We start from the raw sequence: 14,243 nt of genomic DNA, 5'->3' as shown, positions 1-14,243 counted from the left end.
CATGAAAGGCAAGCTAGGCAGGTGACACGGAGAGGGAAGAGTGCTCTAGGCAAGACGGACAGTTGTACAAAGGCCAAAATGTGAAAATGTGGAGATTTGGGGAAGTGAAAATAGTTATTTCCTGGGTGTCAAGTACGTAAATGCCACAAATGGCATCCACATTATAGGAGTATTTTGACCTGGATCTTTCTCTGTAGAACTGGGATGGGGAGAGGGGAAAGAGGGCAGTTTGGTGGGGCCAAAGCTTTCCTTAGTGGCCTGAGGGAAGGGAGGGAAATCCTTTCCCAGAGACAGAGTGCCTAACTTTGAGGGTCTACAAGTTTGTCTGCCCCGAGAACTTGGTCCTGGAACTGTGCCACCAACCATATGTCATTCATACCTGGCAGTGAGGATATATCTGATTTAGTTAGAGTGTTTAAAAAACATTTTTTTTTTTACATTTTGGTCATTTGATGCCTGATGAATCCAACAGTGACATGTTGGGGATCAACAGTGATGGCAACAGCAACCACCTAACAGCACATTGGCCTGAGTAGACCTGCAGATTCCCAGTCTGGGAAAGGTCTGGGCCTTGCTCCTGGACATGGAATCCCTGTGATCAGGTTTCCACCCAGAGAGCATCATTTCACTGCCCAAGCCCTGTTCTCTCCCCCAAATCCAAAGTCACCACCTTCAAAATCCCTCCCTGAGGACATAGCTCAGAGCCGGGGGGGTTCCCTACTCCCAGGTCAGAAATGGGGGGAGTGGAAAGTGTGATGGTGGGTGGTGGAAGGATTGGATCAAAAGCTGAGAGTGTATTCCTCATTCATTCAACAAACTTCCCTGCACACTTCCTCTGTATGTGTCATCCACTACTCCACACACTGGGCTTCAGCAAGGTCCCTGCCCTCTTGGGGCTCAGAGCTTCACCTTCTCACATTTGGGGCCACAGTGGGGTGGGAGCATGGCGTTTGGGATTCCTGATTTCTGCCATGGAGATCCAGAACCCCTTGGTCCACAGAAGCTTTGGGACTGGGAGAGGGGAAATGCGAGTTTAGTAGGTCCAATTCAGGTTGGACCTAGAGGTTATAAAACCATGGGCTAGCCTGGGAACCTCCTTTCTCTGATATAATGCATATGTATGTTTCTTTCTGTTGTGTTCCTAATTCCAAATAGCTGATTAGAAACCTGTTCTTTCATCTGGAGATTACTTCACCTCTAAAATATTTTAAGTGTAGTACCTGATGGGTGGATGATCTTTTATTAGGGTATTTGGCTTGCACTTCCAGCCTTTAATTGCACAAACAACTGAGAGCAGATTGGCCATTTAAGATTTATGCAATTCATATTGTATTATGAAAATAAAGTTTTTAGTTCAAAGAAAAAAAAAGTACACCAGTGACTCCTGTCCACCGGATAACTTGACTCTTCCTGACACAAAGGAAATGATCACACTTGGAAAAAGTGAAATCTCATGGGCAATGCTTGCAATCTGGAGAAGCATTCATTATGAGAGAAACTTCAGGCTTTTCTCTGCTGCAATAGCAATTCTTTTTGCTGATCCTTGATAAGGATTCCAGAGACACAGAACACTCTTGATGCTCGTGAGGGAGACAGCTCAGGACATGGAGCCAGGCTGCCTGATGATGTTGGCAAGTTACCTGCGCTCCCAGTGTCACTGTTTCCTTATCTGTAAGGGGATAATAATGATAGCACCTACTCGTTATGGAAGTCCTGAGGATGCATTGAAATAATTCCTGTAAGTAATGTGTTTAGCATAAAACTTGCCCAAGTATAGGAGCTACTTGTTAAAAGTGAATATTAACTCTCGTCTTCAGTCTTCATCATCATTATTATATTCTGGGTGTAATTTTGGTGCTTTCATGAGCATTGTTGTGTAAGGGTGGAGTGTGGGATAGCTGGTGAGACAGAGAACCATGATGCTGAGTGGAAGGGATGCTGTGTGACTCCCGCACTCCCAATGCCAGCAAGTGCCATTTATATTTATTCCTAGCAGGATTATGAGTGACCCTGGGGTTGGTGGTGTGGGGTTGAAACTGCACACTTTAAAGCACCAGTGCCCAAAAGGCTATATTGTGGCTTGGTTAGCGTGGTTAGCATGATCAGGCCTGGTGGCTGTGATGACTGCTCCTCTCACCGGGACCAGTGGCCTGTGGCCTGTCTTTGTGTCTACCACGTACCCCCAAGCTCAGAGCGCATCCTAGGCATTTGCTCAGTAAACAGTTGTTTGCATTCTGATGCAAACTAAGTTACAGAACTCTGGCAACAACAAGATTTGGCACATTGGCCAAAAGTCACTTTGCTTTTTAAAATCTAAGAACTGTAATTCTTTATGCCTTCAATTTAGAAATAATTCTGTCAGTGCAAATTAGCCTTCACTTCTTTGAGTGCCGCACACTGTTCCACTGCAGCATTTCACAAATACTCCCTGACTCTGTAAGCACTGCTTGTTAAGGGCCAGGTGTGGGGATTTTACGGGTGAGCTCCAGGTCAGAGTCCAGTGCAGGGCCCGGCCTTAGGCAGGCCAAGCCCGAGAGACTTAGAGGCCATGCCGTGTGGTCAAGACAGCCCAGGAGGATGGGGGGCCTGGTCAGGGTCCCCAGGTGGAGGTCACATCAGGGTGGCAAGGCCAGCCCAGGAGGACAGAAGGCCTGGCCAGTGCTCTGCAAAGGCAGACACTGGAGAACATAGCATATTCAATCCAAATAAATCTTGAGTTCAGAGCTAAGTCTGGGGATCAGGACAGAGGCAACCAGGAGGCCTCTGCAGGGCCAGAGCTGGATCTCAGGGAGAATCCAGAAGTCCAGCTTGCTGGAAAACCAACCAGACAGCCATAGCTGAGAGCAGGTGCCCATGGAGGCAGGCACCAGAACCCCAATGCTGTCACTTAAGGACAGCATTGTCATCACCATGGCTGGCTTTTGCCCTACTTGATGCCTGGATAGCAGGTCCTGAGGATGCTTCTGAAGTGTAATCAAATGTGGCCTCTTCGTGTAGTTGAAAGTAGGGGCTGTGGGGAGAGAGGAGGCTGATTCCTTCTCTGCTAAACCAAAAGCAAAGAGGAAAAATCTGGAATTGGGACTAGATTTGAAGCTCAAGACTTTGCTCTCTGTCCTCAACATTTTTGGAATGAAGTGGAGGCATAAATAAATACATCCACAATGAAGTTATATTGCTATCTAGTGATGATGGTGGTGATGGTGATTCAAAAAGATAATTGTAATACCACAAATTGTGACAGTAACTACCATGCACACAGGGCCAGGCATCATGCTACACACTTCCCAATACTATCTCATGTTAGCCCCCCGTGAAGTAGTGCTCTAAATATTCCCATTTCACAGATGAGGAAACTGAGCCCCAGAAAGCTTCGTTTACCCAACTCCACGATGCCAGTCAGTGCCAAAGGCGGAATTCCTCACTGAGGTCTATGACATCTATTTACATTTATTCTCCCCTAACACTGCTGCCCTGTAGGTCTCTGGTCCTTTGAACTCACTGTGACCCAGTTTCTTCAGGAGAACATTCCATAAGTGGAGACGGGTGGTGTGAACAGTGTGCAGTGCTCCCTGAACTACCTCACAGATCTCATCCAATTCATGCTTGTCATGCTGGTCCCGCAGCCACAGCAGTTTGGCATGCTGTTCTTCATCTCCACAGTTTGTAACCATGGAGCTTGTGCTGTATTTTTTTTTGTGCAAGAAAGTGTAAGATTATAAATGCCCACGCTCAGAAGACAGTGAAGAAAGGCCCTTTAACCTGAGAGGTAGGCAGTACCTCTGACCACTCAGAGCTCTAGTAACACTGGCCCCATCTCACAGTTTCCAGTGACTTCCCTGCATTGCTCCTGGGTTTCTACCTTGTTCTGCTGCTACATTTGAGAGCAACTGTGTCATCCATCACCTTTTGCTGATAGCATCAATTGCATTAAATGCATTTTTGCAGTGATAGGTACTAGCCTGACTTGGAAAGGGTTCTGACTCACAGCAGGCCTATTAACTAAACTGGATTCCACTCCAGACAACTTGAAGGGGCTTGTTTTAATTTTGCCAATATAATAATTCAACATTTTCTGGTTTCGGGTTTTTATTGTTCTTCAGGTTCTAAAATTAGTCAGAATCTTCTGGTCAATGATGTTTGGTATCAATTCCTTGGGTGTGGGCTTTTGTTCTGCTGCTGGTTCATGAATGTTCTTTTGATGTGTCAAGTGCCCCTTATGAGGATTGAAGCTATTTGTTGGAGAAGCAGATCCTGGCTACAACCTTTGAGTGGTTTCTAGACTCTAGGGCCAGGCCAGAGATCTGACAGTCCCTCAGGAGACTTGGGCAAGCTTTACCTCAGCGATCAAGCTAAGACCTCCCTTTTGACTAACTCTGATTAAGAAAACCACGGGGCTGGCCCAGTGGCATAGTGGTTAAGTTTGCGTGCTCCACTTTGACAGCCCAGGGTTCGCAGGCCCGGATCCCAGGCACGGACCTACGCACCACTCAACAAGCCATGCTGTTGCGGTGTCCCACATATATAGTAGAAGAAGATGGGCAAAGATGTTAGCTCAGGGCTAATCTTCCTCAGCAAAAAGAGGAAGATTGGCAATGCATGTTAGCTTACAGCCAATCTTTCTCACCAAAAAAACCCCCCCAAAAACCCCACTAGTTTGTGATGAGCAAATTTTGAGTTCAGGTCACTTATAAACAATCAACACTAAAACTAGCTTTTGAGGAGCCTAGAAGAAAATCCATGTAGCTCTTTGCTCAAAATAATAATGAAATGCTATTTTGTAAATGCTCTAATATATAAGTTCACTTAGAACTAAGAACCATGACGCTAGCAATTAAGCCCCCTGAGGCCTTAAAGTAGAGAACTTTTCTGTGTGTGGGAAAGTCACATTTTGGGAATAGTCTGTAGCTTATTCAGTGGCACCTTAGCAGGTTGGCCTTGTTGGAAATGACATTTTCTAAGACAGGGTTTCTCAATCTCTGCACTATTGACATTTTGGGTCAGATAATCCTTTGATGTGGGGGCTGTTCTGTGCATTGTAGGATATTTTGCAGCATCTCCGGCCTCTACCCACTAGATGCCAGTAGCATCCCTCCCAACCCAGTTGTGACAATCAAAATGTCTTCAGACATGTCCCCAAGGAGGACAAAATTGTCTCCCCTCTAGCCACTCTTAAGAACTAGTGCTTAAGAGAAATTGGAAACTAAAGGAAGAATCCATTTATTAACCAAAATGACAAAAATTCATTATTACAGTCTTGTGTAGCTTAACGACAGGATACATTCTGAGAAATGTGTTGTTGGGTGATGGCGATCTTATCATTGTGCGAACATCATATAGTGTACAAACCTAGATGGTACAGCCTACTACACACCCAGGCTGTATGGTACTACTCTTATAGGACCAGTGTCATATATGCGGTCCATCACATGTGGCGCATAACTGTGGTACTAAGGACACTACAAAAAGGGGATTTTACACAGACTTGCTTTTTAGAGCTAAGTGACAATGAGGGAAGGAGAGAATTTTGTGGAATATTTTGCTTAACATAAGGTAGTTTTAAAAATTGTACTTTATATAAGTTCTTGTAGTATTTATGGTGCCACTTCCCTCAATCTCTCCTTTCCATAAAAAAACCTGAAAGACTACATTACTACAGACACAAATACATACACGCACCCCCCAAACTAACCAGGTCAGGGAACCAGAACTGTTCTTCATATGGATTCTTCACTAAGGAAGTTGTATTTTGACACGATATAGCATACCAAGTCCTTTGGCCCTTGATTATTCTAATGAACACACAAGTACTTGCAGAGTAGGCACAGAACAAGAGTGTTTAATAAATACATTCTGAAGTCTTTTATTTAGAATCCCCAGAAGTGCTAGCAGCGTAAGTGTAGAATTTATGTCAAGTCTTCTAAGTAGCACTGGCTCCCCACACCTGCACCTTCTGCTCACCTGTAAAGTATGCATTTTAAGCACTAATTTTACTCTTACTTTTCCTCAAGGTCCTATGTAGAAGGAAAGTAACCTCTCTCTACTGGATTGTGGAACCACTATCTGCATGCTTCCACGATCATTTTGATTCATGTTTTAGACCAGTGTTGCTCAATAGAAATACAATGTTTCACATTTACATAATTTTAATAATATATTTTGTTTTACCCAATATATTCAAAATATTATCTCAAAATTGAGATATTTCACAATTTTCTAATGTATTAATTCTTCCAAATCTCATGTTTTTTATACCTCAGCACATATCGGTTTGGACTAGCCACATTTCAAGTGCTCAGTCGCCACAGGTGGCTAGTGGTTACTGTATTGGAGTGTGGTTTTTGAGTCTGTGGTTATTCCCAATGTTCCATGTATTTCTCCACTATAGGAGGTTGGTAAATGATACAATGGGCTCTATTCTGCCTTAAGGAGTGGAGGTAACATACCAAGGCATTTGTCCAACTGGAAAATCAATGGTGTTAGGCTGTGTTCCATCAACTACAACATTCTACTCTGTTCCCACAAACAAATCCCGGTGACATACATCAAACTGATTTGACTGGATTTTATCTTTTCATCTCTGAGACAGACTGATGTGGAGCAGTCCTTCAGGAAATGCAGACAGATGGCAAGGATGGAGGGTACCTCAAGACAACCGGCCCCTTGCAATACAGATAAACTCCACTAGGGGGCCTCTAGTCGTGATTGCATAGTCCCAGATTGTGATAAATCACAACTTTATAACAAAATATCTGAATCAGAACTTTTCAGTTTATGCATACAAGGTAAATTTCAGAAAGGCGATCTTTATGAGTATAAAATAAAAATAAGCCTTTCAAACACATCTGTTTATCTGTTTGTACAATCTAAACATGGCTTTTCTCTCAAAAGGTGTTACCCCTGGCTTTGAGTATGCCCAGGCTCCCAAGGGTCACTGGCCAACTGACCTCACTCCTCCAGAGCCAAATGCATCCATCTCCATGATCTCTAGATCCCCTTATCTGGACACCTTCTCTGTTCTACTTCTCCCTTCAAGGTACTTGAGGTCAAGAGGGGAAAAATGTATCTTCTCACTTGGGTTCCTGGGAGCCTAGAATGCAAATGAGCCCTCCTCTCCCTCCTCCCCCTCCATTCTAAAATTCTATTCAAGTACCAAATTACAAATTTGGCAGCTAGCTCTTTCCTCTGGCCCCTAGGAGGCTCAGAGCCAAATTGGCGGAAGCCTAAAACCCCAGGTCCAATGGCTTGGTTTTCTAACCCTGCTCTCTCCTCGCTGAGCTTTTACTCCCTCTTCTAATTATTGCATTGTTTGCTATTTGTTTATAAGCGACCCCAAATCACTCTGGGAACGTGGTGATGTGGGGGATGTAAACAGATGTAATAGTCTCTCCACAGTTTACCCTAAAATTGAATCTTCAGATATTAGGTGAAATTCCTCATAATAGAAGTCGACTGAGGCATTCTAACTGGCTCCATTTTACATAGCAATATGGGTAAGTCACACCGAGTAAGCTCCATAAAGTCAGGAATCACCCACCATGGGACTTAACACATAGGAGAAAGAGTAAATATTTGCCAAGTTAGATGATTAAATATTTAAGGTCTTAAGAACCTCAAAAAATACATAGTTTGGAATATTCATTTGAACTACAAAGATTTGCCTGGTTTTAAGAAAAACTACTTGTACCCAAGTGCTTAGGAACACTACTGTACCTCAAACAACAAAAGGATATGCCCATTCTTGAAATCCAATTATGTGACTCAATCTACCTGAACTGACATAGCAACAGCATAACTGTGATCCTGGGCAGGTCACATCAGGAGAGGTTAGCGACTGGAGTCCTCAAGTAAGATTTCATATTTTCAATGAAATCATAAGCATTAGCATAAAATTGTATTCTGATCACATTTTCCTTTCTAGTCATAATCAGATATTCTCTTCATGACCAAGCTCCTCCCTTGGAACTAATAAGGCCTCCTTGAAAACACTGCATTCAACTCCAGATTTGCTTCACTTCTCTTCAGGGCACTCAAGCACAAAAGAACGGCCTGGTAGTTTAACAGTCAGGTTGGCATCTTTCCATTCCTGCTTTAGCTCTGCTCAACATGTGAGTGTGTGCTGTGCCAAGGAAGGCAAGTTGACTCTGCAGAATCATGTGACTGGCTGCAATTCCTCATCCCATTTTCTTTGGTGAGGCTAGATTCTACTTAAGGTATTGTACAATTCTATGCTGCGATGGTATAGGGGAGGGGATTTAGGGGAGATGGAGCAGGGAATGTATCAAACCTGGAACCACATGGGGGCATCTGAAGGACATTATTTGCTCCTACAGGCAAGATGGCACAACCTAGCTCATCAGAAGTACCCATGGTCTTGGGGGCCGGGCTCAACAGGCTCTGTGTTCAGACCTAATTCCTACAGGAAAGAACAATGACTCACAAGCAATACTTGGCCCATCCCTTTCAAAAGCATCTTTGAATACCCCAAGAGAAACAGGGACTGAGTTCAGACTGGTTTTTTCAGGAGTAAACCATGTGGCTTATGCATCAAGCTTTGAAATCAACCCAAGCCCAATTATTCAGCACCTAGAACCTCACTTCATTTCCCCAATTCCCTGGCTAGTCAGGAACAGCCAAGGCCATTCTCAATTTTCCTGGAATGGAAAACTGCCAGTGTGAAAATGCAAGGCTGCAATGAACCCCAAGTAGTACTAACAAAGGTACAGGGCATATGGTTAACAGAATTTCCACACTCCATTTTCTGCTGCCATGTGGCCACTAGAATGGATTGTCAAGAGACTGAGGGAAAAGTGGCACGCCACAGATGAGATTTAAAATGCAGCTGTTAAGACAATGAGGAATATGTTGTTACCTGAAACATCCATAGAGAAATTTTATATCCTCGATGCGTGGGCCAACATGTACCCTTTGGTCTCGTTTCTCAGGTATTTATTGTGTGCATGAGTTATTTATGTGACTTATACCCCAAAGCAATTTTTGTTTTTGCCACTTTTAACATCTCAGTAAATCACTGAAATGCTGACCCAAGATGGTTTCCCTTAGATTTCATTGGAAATGTCATTAAGATGCCAGAAAGGATAAGTTTTTAATGTCACATTAGAATATAATTTACATTCAGTAAAATTCACCCCTAAAGTTGACCAATGCAATCACTACTATAAGCAAGATGTAGAATACTTCCCCCAAAACTCCCTTATGCCCCTTTGCAACCAATCTCTCCCTGATCCCTAGGGATCCACTGATTTGTTTTCTGTCAAGGGTCAGATTTAATCATTTAAATGATGTATTATGGAATAATTTATAACTATAAGAGCCAAGTTTTTAAAGACACTTTGAAAAAGTTTTCTTTAGTATACCAACAAAATGAAGGCGGCTTCATGTTTTACTACACATATGCAGGATCTTTTGCCCAGTGCAGAGATCTCAGGCAGAATTAAGCCAACATTGTCATATATATGCCTCAAAAGTAATATTTAAGTAAGAGTACACCACAAAAGTACATATAATCTTTAGATTAGTCAAAAGAATAGGATTTAAAAGTAACGTTTGTGAATTAAAGCAGCTGACAAAGCTATCTTAAAATAGTTGTAGAAGAGCTAGTCTAGCTAGTTACTGTGTCCAACTTCAGGCTGGGGCCAGTTGATAGAAAAACTACTTTAAATGGAATTTAATTCTATGGAAATTCTCTATAGGGCAGATATATATTCCTACAGATACTTGGCACCTACCTTCTCAAAATTCATCCCTGCTACCACCATAGAAGGGACAAAGAAAAAAAACCTCTATTCTGTGTATATCAGTTGTCACATGTTCAAATACTCCTTATCTACTTGAAAAGCTTCTTTCAAGCACAATTATGTCCTTCAAGCACCAGCCCTGTAAAAGAAATATCACAGAGGTAATTAGATCAGAAATTACTCAATAAAAGATTTACTATCAAGAGAAACACAGTGGTTTCTAAATCATATTTACAAAAGCTGTGCAGACAAGTAAACAGAATTCCCCGATGTGCTGCTACACATTGCCAACTCAGACATAGTGATGTTCCTAATAAAAAACAAATTTTTTACTCAAAATCCTATGTTACTAACGCTAACAATTCACCTCAGCCTTCCATAAGACTCAAACTCAAAAGCTTCTCAAAAGACGTTAATTTACCAAAATAGCCACCATTGAAAAAGATAAACATTTTGAAAGATTAATGTCCATCACTTAAAAATCCACCTTTTCTAAAATAATCTTTTCCTTGGCATAATAAAGTATTACGTATTTACCGGAGACTTTTTTTTTTCTTTTTATTTAAAACATACTTCTTAAATGGGGGGGGAGGGGATGTGACTGTATGTAATAAATTCCTCCCTATCAAGTTGGCCTCAGGTAAATCCTTCAACCCATCAGAGCAGAAGCATATCCGATCAGATTCGAGTTCTCATCCTCGGCCAAGACTTCCATTCAACTATTTAGTAATTCAAGCCAAATTCTTTCCCTTTGGTCCATACCTTAATTCATCAGTATCTTGAACTGCACTGAACCTGCTAGAAAAGGGAGAACAATGTTAAGGATATCATGCAGTTAACTTTTCATGGTTTTTTTTTTTTTTTTGTAAAGAGTGGCTTTTATTGTGGCTATCTACTAGCTACTTTTGATGAATAAGTAAAAAACTACCTTTGAATACAATTCCTGTAAAAAAGCTACATTCTCCAAATTTCCTTGGGAATCACCTATAATTTCCAGCCAAGAGTAAAATGAATAATGAATTAAATTCCTATACTCAGGGAATCCACTTAATAGAATATTAGTCATAATCTTTCCAACTTTATCTCTTTGTTACATGAGCATGGAATAGTAGCAATGCTAGGAAAAAAAATACTGGCAACAGTATTTACCTAGGAAGAAGTGAAACAAACGTTTAACATTTAAAAACCAAAGGAAGCCTGAAACTTGTTTACCTCTCAGAGGTGGAAGCAGAGCCCAGAAGCTGGGAACAGTCCTCAGCACTTGCTCAGTTTCCATAATCCTCAAATAGACGCTGGCTCAAGCGGCTTCCCGGTCATGCTGCCTGGCTCTCTCAGATGGAATTGTTTAGTTTGGCTCAAGGGGAGCCCCCACACCTAAAGCAGTCGTCAAACAGCTTGACCGTGGCATTTCCGTGTTGTACACTACTGACCAGATGGAGCAGTAGGGGCAGGGAAAGCTGTCCACGGGCTCTGGGCCCATGTATATGGCTGGAAAAAGGGTGCCTAGAGCACAGCCTGCAACACGACACTTTTTCCTCTATAAGAGCATGATAAAATTGATATCCCTTTTGGTTTCCTAATCAGTAAAATAGTCTCTCACAATTCTGAGAACAAGTAAACCCCACGACGCTCACATTTCAAGAGGTGACTAATAAGTGGTACCCTATGACAGCTTCATTCACTCACTTTAGATATTTAAAAATTTTACTAAATTCGGAGAATAACCATTTGTACAGTAATGTGTACCAGTAAAGAACACTTAAAATGTTGGATGAGGGTCCTGCGGCGCGTAACGCACTGGCCACTCCTAAAAAGGTGAACCTGGGGGAGAAAATTGCAGGCTCCCCCATTAAGGCTCACAGCAGTTATCCGCTCCCGCAAGACTCACTCCCAGACGTTTTGAAGCCCAACCACCGTGCAAAGTGGCAGCTGAAAGGCATTTGTGGCGGAGTGGCTGTGTGGGCGAAATCACCTCGGTTTGTTGCTAACACCGGAATTATACTGCTCACAGGGAAACGGAAAGCGCTTCAGATCTATAACCACATGCGCTTCCTAAACTGGCTGTGTGCGTGTCAGGGGAACCGCTGGACAGGCGGGAGCCCCGAGGGCGCCAAGGACTCGGACACCGTCCCGGGCTCTGCGCCTCTGCCCCCGGTCAGTTTGATTCTTGAAATGTTATCTTTTCATTGAAAAAGGAGCTTGAAGCTCCCTGTGGCCCGGATCCCTTGAGCGTCGGGGCCACATGCACGAGATGTTGCAGGCGCCCCGGCCACTGGGGAGAGGAGGGGCCTTAGGCGCCACGAGGGTGCTTCCCGGGAAGGGCCCCCGGCACCACGAAGACGTCCCCACCCAAAGGGGGCCCTCACAGGGCTCCCCAGGGTGATCCTTCCCCGGGGCTGGGAGGGCCTCTCCCGAGGGGACACCGAGCTGAGGCCGAACCCGGGTCCCGGCCGCCCGGACGGGGTGGGCACGGGGACAAGGAGGGGCGCGCCTAGTAATTGCCACCGGAGAGACCCCAGGCCACGTGGCCGGCTCCGGCGTCGAGCCCGTCGGAAGCCACTTACCGAGTCGCGGGCCGCGGCTGAAAGGGGAGGGAGCCGAACAGACCAAGTTTAAAAGGAGGCTGGGCCGTCAGCGCCCGGCGGCAGCCAACCAAAAAGTTGCCCAGGCGCCCCTTCCGGCCCAGTGCCCGCCCTGCCGGCGGCGCCCGGAGGCCCTCGCGCGCTCCCTGCCGGCGGCCTGGGGACAGCGGGGCGGGCGGCGGCCCGGGCTCCCCAGCCCCGGCCTCGGAGCCTGCGGACTCGGGAACATTTGCCCCAAACACTTCCCTGAGTGTGGTCTCCACTTCCCTCGCCTGGCTCACGTAATGTTAGGTATCTCCGCCCCCCCCAACCCCTCCTCCTAAGTATCCCATGCCGGTGGCGGTCTGCAAGCCACAGGACTCGCAGTCCCCAGCCTTGCTCTTACATTTAGTTTTATCCTTAATCTGTCCTTGGAATTTTGAGATTTGGGGCTTACCAGAAACTGGAGCACTTGAGATCATTTTGGTTGGAGGGACAGTTTAGTGCAACAGATATTTATGGAGTGCTGACTTTGTGCCAGGCACTGTAATCCGTGCTGGGGAGTGCTAAATTGAATGAGAAACTGCCCCTACCCTCAAGGAACACAAAGTGAGGTTCACCTGCTGATGGAACCGCACAGTGCGCCAAGGGCACAGCACAAAGCCACCGAGCCCAGCCTGCTAAGAGGTCAGGGAAAGCTACCTGGAGGAGAGGGTACCCATGCTGAGTCCAGCATTACCAGCAGGAAGCTGACAGCACATCAAATATAGGAGAGGGAAAAATCAAAGAGGCCAAGCGAGTTATAAAAAGAATCATAGAGTACAAGGGACTTTATAGATCGTCCAGATTTCTTTCTGGTGGAGTAGAGCCCACCTTAGAGTGCTGTCCAAAGGCAGAGCTGTCTTGATGGTGGAATGTAAGTTCCATGAGGACTCTACTCCACCCCCAGAATTCAGCATAGTGTCTGGAATATATTTGAGTAGAGGGGAAATGGGTCCAGGGAAAGAGATTCACTGTTTATTCTCCCAAAGCAGTTGAGTATTCATACACTAAACCTCTTCAGGGCTCATCGTGGGGGGGTGGGGTTGGGGGTTCTTATCTCAGGCTGTAGCGTTCCTGGGTCACCTTGAGTGTGAGTGTGAGTTTATCTCTGCATACCCAGTACATGGCCTGGGTTGGTGCACTGTAAGTGCCTGATAAAACCTGCTGATTTCCTTTCTTGGTGCGTATTTGGCTTGCCTTTCACATAGGTGATGAACCAGTTAAAGAGCAGGCATCCTGGGGCCTCAGGAGGCGTTTGGCACTTCTCTGGCTAGTATTGCTGCTGCTAGAATGGAGCCTTCCCCCCACCCGCACCCACCCCATTTCTCCGTGGAGGAACTTCTGCTGCATAATGCCAGACAATGTGGAGGAAGTTCTGCTGGATAATGCCCTGAGCTTCTGCCCACCCTTTCCTCATTCCTTTTCAGAAAAGGAAGGAATTTCAATAAAATCCTGTGCTAACATGAATTTGTAGAGCATGCAAACTGGGGTAGGCTTGTTGGCTTCCATCCTCCGCCTGCCCTGTGTTCTCAATGGAACAGGCTAAGATTCTGATCTTCTCTGAAGGGAGGGGGAGAGAGAGGATAAGAAGTGACCACCTGGAAGCCATTGAGGGTTTCTGGTTCAGTGTACAGTCAGTTGGGTACAATATGTGTGTCACTACCTTTATCTTTGTGCTTTTTCAATAGTCCAAACCAAATGAAAGATAGTGTTTCTCATTAACCTTGCAATAACATAATCCTGCATTTTACTCATTTAAAAATTTTGGCCCCCACATAAGTTATGGCTGGTGACATCCAATGGCTCATCTTTCTTAAAGAAGAGCAAATCCATTAGAAGGTTGTAAGCTGTGAGGATTCATGTTCTTTTTTTTCCCTCATTGCTC

General features: G+C 44.6%; 1 long non-coding RNA gene and 1 other non-coding gene across 6 annotated transcripts in view; both read right to left on the bottom strand.

Annotated features, from left to right (window-relative positions):
- LOC147918207 (uncharacterized) overlaps window positions 1–12,313 on the bottom strand; it is a 36,587-nt gene extending 24,274 nt beyond the window's left edge. For 4 of the 5 annotated variants that reach the window (XR_015551575.1, XR_015551572.1, XR_015551574.1 and 1 more), the window contains exon 1: window positions 9,747–12,313. This is a non-coding gene — a long non-coding RNA (uncharacterized LOC147918207). Of the gene's footprint in view, window positions 1–5,201; window positions 8,414–9,746 lie in introns of those variants that run through there. The other variant, XR_015551578.1, reaches the window with a different exon arrangement.
- LOC147918208 (small nucleolar RNA SNORD93) lies at window positions 10,387–10,460 on the bottom strand. Its single transcript, XR_015553599.1, has one exon. It is a non-coding gene; the product is annotated as a small nucleolar RNA SNORD93 (small nucleolar RNA).
- Window positions 12,314–14,243: the final 1,930 nt, after the last annotated feature.

This window comes from Ceratotherium simum, chromosome 1, assembly GCF_057802395.1.
Source record: "Ceratotherium simum simum isolate JZ-2026a chromosome 1, ASM5780239v1, whole genome shotgun sequence".
NCBI classification, from domain to species: Eukaryota; Metazoa; Chordata; class Mammalia; order Perissodactyla; family Rhinocerotidae; genus Ceratotherium; species Ceratotherium simum.
Note: the sequence above shows the minus strand (reverse complement) of the source record. Positions and strands in the feature narration are given on the sequence as shown.